The sequence below is a fragment of the Primulina huaijiensis genome, chromosome 3 (assembly GCF_012295235.1).
Source record: "Primulina huaijiensis isolate GDHJ02 chromosome 3, ASM1229523v2, whole genome shotgun sequence".
Taxonomy (NCBI): domain Eukaryota; kingdom Viridiplantae; phylum Streptophyta; class Magnoliopsida; order Lamiales; family Gesneriaceae; genus Primulina; species Primulina huaijiensis.
This window is the reverse complement of record NC_133308.1, coordinates 9,233,745-9,239,041: the sequence shown is the minus strand read 5'-3', so window position 1 is coordinate 9,239,041 and position 5,297 is coordinate 9,233,745. Positions and strand designations below refer to the sequence as shown.

Genomic DNA, 5,297 nt, shown 5'->3' with positions numbered 1-5,297 from the left:
TATGTATTATATAACAATAATAATTGATGAAATATTTATTGTATCAAAATTAAACAATAAATCAAGATAACCACTTCAATGGTATCAATTATTTGATGTAAATTGATAACAACAAATAATTCATTTTCATACCTACAATAAAAAAGAAATTAGCAAAATGAAAAAAAACAAAGAAAGAATATACAAAATATAAACAATCTTACTTCACCAAGAATTCATCCTCTTCACCTTGACATAATAGATTTAGCTTTCCATGAACTTACTTTTGATCAACACTAAAAACATCACTCATAATTTGGAAAATGAAAAATATATTGGAACTTAGAACTTTTATACACACTCACACTATATTTTACTATGAGATAGAATGATTCTCAAGCTAGCACAAGGCCTCTATTTATAGGCCAAATGAGAGAAAGGGTCAAAAATTTTATTAATGCCATGTAGTTGTAATTGTAGTCTTTGTCTCCCCCAACTTCAATTTCATGTCCCTTCTTTCAATGCTTTGTTCCATGACTTTAACCATCGAATTTGACTCAGCTCAAAACAGAAAACATGTGGAAAATTGTCTGTAGATGAATTTGGCCACTTGGTTCACCTCATTTGGTTAAATATTGAAATAGTTATGATTTTTTTACTATATGCTGGTCATGGTGAAAGTAAATTTGTCCTCCTTTTGATATTTTCACAATTTGATCATCTTAGCCAACTTTTTAGCCAATCATGTCTTCTGCAAAGTTGTAGATACATTCTCAAGGATTCCAAAAATGTTTGAATCACCTACATTTGAATTTTTTAGCTTGAGTTATCATTATTTTACCAACACGTAGAAAACCTGAAAATAAAACATATTTAGTAAGACATTTAAATATAAACAAACAATACTAAAATAACATAATTTTATAATTTTAATGAAACTTAAATTTTAAAATATAAGTTTTAACATATAATAAATTATTAATTTTAAGTTTCATCACCGTGTGTTAGGGTGTTGTTGGTTCGTTGATTTAGGCCCATGCACTCAGGTTAAAGAATTGACAGCAACATTTCCATAAGTTACAGATTGGGCCACGATTTTTGTCATTTGGGTGTTTAAGGTGAGTGTTCGGATCATGGTGGTCTAGGGACTGTAACCATGATTAGAACCCTTCCTTAGCATGTCTAGGACGTGACCATGTCAGTCTTTAAAGGCTTGGTTCATGGAGCCATCAAAATTTTTACAACAACAAAACAAGTGCCATCGATTTTTCATTTCTGTGGGTGTGAGTGAGCTTTCGGTTTTTGAGTGTTGAGTGGATTGTGGTTGGCTTCTAGCCCATAGCCATGGTTCACACAATACCTCATCATGTCTAGATCGATCCATGGTCAATCATATGAACACTGGAACGAAACAAGACAGCAAAACAATTCAAATAATCGCACAACACAGAATTTTGATGCTCTCGGTTGAAGCTTTGTGTTGTCCTAGGTATTTTGGTGGATTTTGGTTGGCCTAGTGTCTTTAGCCATGGTCCAATTCCACACCTTAGGATGTTGGTAAGAGACTCTGGTCGGTGGTTCAAGCCCCAAGGGCCATTAGTTTCATAAATTGATCAAAACAAGCACAGCTACTGCCACTGTGTTATGATAGCAGCATGGTTTCGGTTCAGAGGTCATGTTTGAGTTCTTGGTTGGCTTATAGCCTATGGCCTTAGACTGGACAATACCTCAATGAGTTAGAAAAGTCATGTTTTTGGCCATTTTTGATTTGGTTTAGTTTTGGGGTCGTACGAGAATTTACGGTGCAATGTGCCAAAGTGACTCTCGAAAGAGTGTTTCATGATTTTGGCCTCCATTCACTAATTTTCGGGTATTACAGCCTTATGGATATTTTTTTAATTTTTTTATTATGTTAGGTGTATTTTTATCATGGCTAAACGTCTGTTCAATGTTCGTTTGGGTTGGTACGAAGCCATGGTTGGAAATTAAGTTGTTGGTCTCGTTGGTCTCGTTTTTGGTTTGGATGTGAAGTTTTGACAAGTTAAGATTATTTGCATGTGTCTCATGTTAAAATTAGGTCGCAGCAAGCCGGGGAACGATCCAACTCATCCGGTAAAAACAAGGTTATAATTATATTACGTGCATAAAATATAAAATGTTTATTTTTGATATATGCGATATGTCTTGTGGCCACCTCAAGTTTATGGGTTTGGAAGCCGGATGTGCAACCGAGGACTTCTCCACCCTGTGACTTACGACCGGTTTACAATTATGTATGGGTACGGACATCCAGTTCAAGGGCTGTGGTGATCTCTACCGCCCAGTATACTGTGGTTTAGTCTGATCAGGCGTTCATGTTATGTTATGGGCCACTTGCTTGGAAACATTATCTCTAACAAAAAATTATGATACGATATGTTATGACAGAGCTCTATCGAGCAAAGCTTTTACGTATGATTTTCTGATATGCACGTATTTATAATTTCTCATGACACGATTTTCATCTTATGCATTACGATACGATATTATTACATTGCATGCGATTTTATGATATATTTACTTGTTACTCACGATATATACATGCTGAGTATTTAGACTCACTAGAATTGATTGTTGTAGGTACTGATGAGGTCGAGACTGAGAGCGGTGATCAGTGAGCTAGCTTGGGTCAGCAGTAGTAGTAGGAACCCGAGGACCTCATGTTTCAGTTTATTTACCTTGTTACGTTCAAACTCAGTTCTTAAAATGTTGGATTATTTTTAAGTTGTGGTTTGAAACACAATATTTACTTCCGATGTTATTTTAAAGTTTAAACTATTTATGAGTTTATATTATGAATGAGGCAAGTTATTTAAGTATTTATAAAAATTTTAATAATTCCATAAAAGTACGAATACGAAATATGAGCCTTTACAGTTGGTATCAGAGCCTATGTTCTTATAAAGTGTTGTACTACTACTGATCTCGAGAAGCTCATGAAGTCACGTCTTCAGTCAGTAAGTTTTACGTTTACGCATTTCGTTTATAGCATGAAATATTTTAACAGCATGTTTTCATGAAGTATTTTGTGTCAATATTATGAGTATGCAGTATTTATTTAAATTTAAAGAAATTAGTAGAATTATGCATGTTGGTTACGTATAGGTTATATATGGAACAGTATGCCTCCTAGACGCATTCTTGATCCCGCGAGAGATGATGAACATCGTCATGAGGATGGCGAGGATCATAGGCAAGAGAGAGATTTACCGCCACCCCCTCCACCGGACATGAACGCCTAGATGTTAGCTGGGATGACTCAGTTCTTCGCACAATTTGCGGGGAACAATGTAGGGGTAGTTAGGCTGGCGGGGCCTGAGGCTCTCTGTGAGCGGTTCATGAAGATGAGGCCGAAGGAGTTCTCAGGGACGACATATCCTATGGTTGCCGAGGGTTGGATTAAGTCCCTTGAGGTTATTTTTGAATTCATGGGGCTTGGAGATGAGGATAAGGTTTGTTGTGCGACCTATCTATTTGGAGGAGACGCTCGCCTGTGGTGGGAAGGAGCATCTGTAGCCTTGGATTTGGCTACTCTGAGCTGGATGCGCTTCACAGAGGTATTCTACTATAAATATTTTACTGTCGAGGTGCGTTCCAGGTAGCCCAAGGAGTTTATGACCCTAAAGCAGGGAGACATGACTGTTACGGAGTTTATCCGTAAGTTTGAGAGGGGTTGCCATTTTGTACCCCTGATTGCAAATGATGGTGATGCCGAATTGAGGCATTTTCTGGATGGTTTGCGGTCGATCTTGCCCCGTGATGTTAGGGTGGCTGACCCTACTACTTATGATGTCGCCGTTACCAAAGCTCTAGCTGCACAGCAGGATCAGAATGATATCGAGAGTGATCGCCAAGGTAAGCGACCATTTTAGGCGCTGCACCGTGTTGTCACTTTGATTGTTGCACTCCCAAGAGCAGGTTGTCCACAAGTAGTATAATTCGGTGAGTCCGATATCGGATCCACAGGGAAGCTAAGGTAATTACAAGTCCACTACAATGTCTTTTTGTTTTGTTTTTGTTTTTGTTTCTTTTTAATTTTAATTGTTTGAATCTTTAATGAGTAAATTTTAATTGTTCCAATTTTAATTTAAGTAGTTGAGATTAAAGGATCCACTCTTGGTATTTTAATAAAGTTAACATTAACGAACAATATTGGAATCCACTTAATAAAATGGTTCCAATATATTAAATAATCATATTTATATTATGTTATAAATTATTATCTTATAAGTATATAATATATACCAAAACTTATAAATGTGGTCAAGTATTTATTGTGCTATATATATTTGTAAACACTAAATCAAGGTTTCCACTTTAAATGGTTGGTAAAACCAAACAAACATTTAAATAGTACCAAGAATTTAGTGTAACATATAGCAACAATAAATCAAAACTCCTACTTATAAGTATGGTATAAAAATGTTTAAAGAAATAAATATAACATAAACAATAATTAAAGATTAAATAATATAAAACCTAGATTCTTACCTTTTAACAACCTTATTATCATGCCAAGAGTTTCACCTTATCATCTCAACTTTAGGAAGTTAGCTATTCATTATTCAAAGTGTAAAACTTTGAATATGAAATTAACATGCTAATTGTATTTAAATGAAGAAATAAAGGAAAAATATAGAGAGAAATATTATGAACTCAAAAGTTTGTTCATAGAATTAGGGATATCTTAATACATTACAATGCACCCCTATTTATAGCCAAATTTGGGGAGACAACCACAAATAAAATATTTTTTTTTTACATGTAAGTCTTCATTGGTGTTCCAAGATATTATATTATATTACACATCACTTTTGAAAATCTTCTTCTCCGAATTTGCTTCTTCACATAAAAAGAAACATGTGGATAATTGAGTTGTATAGTAGTGGTATTTTTTTCAAACCATTTGATCAAGTAAATTGAGAGATATGGTCAAAATACTAGAGTATGGTAAAACTGCCACTCCTTTGGTAACTTTATTTGTTGCTTAATTTGATCCCAATTGTGAGAGGATTTTTATCTCATGCTTGTCAACAATATTGTAGATATTATAATCAACTTTCTACAGGTCCAAGAATCATCTTAATCTCATTTGCAACGCCAAGTTTATTCTTGTTTTATCGAACCTGTAAAAAATAGTAAAAACTTGTAATTACACAACAACTTATATTTTATACAATTTATTATAAAACATATAATATTTAAACATTTAATAAAACAAAAACTATATATTTATATTATAAAACATTTAATTAATGTACAATTTTTATGTTTATCAC

The 5,297-nt window shown here is 34.2% G+C and overlaps 1 protein-coding gene across 1 annotated transcript in view; it reads right to left on the bottom strand.

The window, feature by feature from the left end:
• LOC140972465 (uncharacterized) overlaps positions 1-5,297 on the bottom strand; it is a 37,991-nt gene that overhangs the window by 25,712 nt on the left and 6,982 nt on the right. The gene's annotated exons all lie outside the window — the stretch shown is intronic.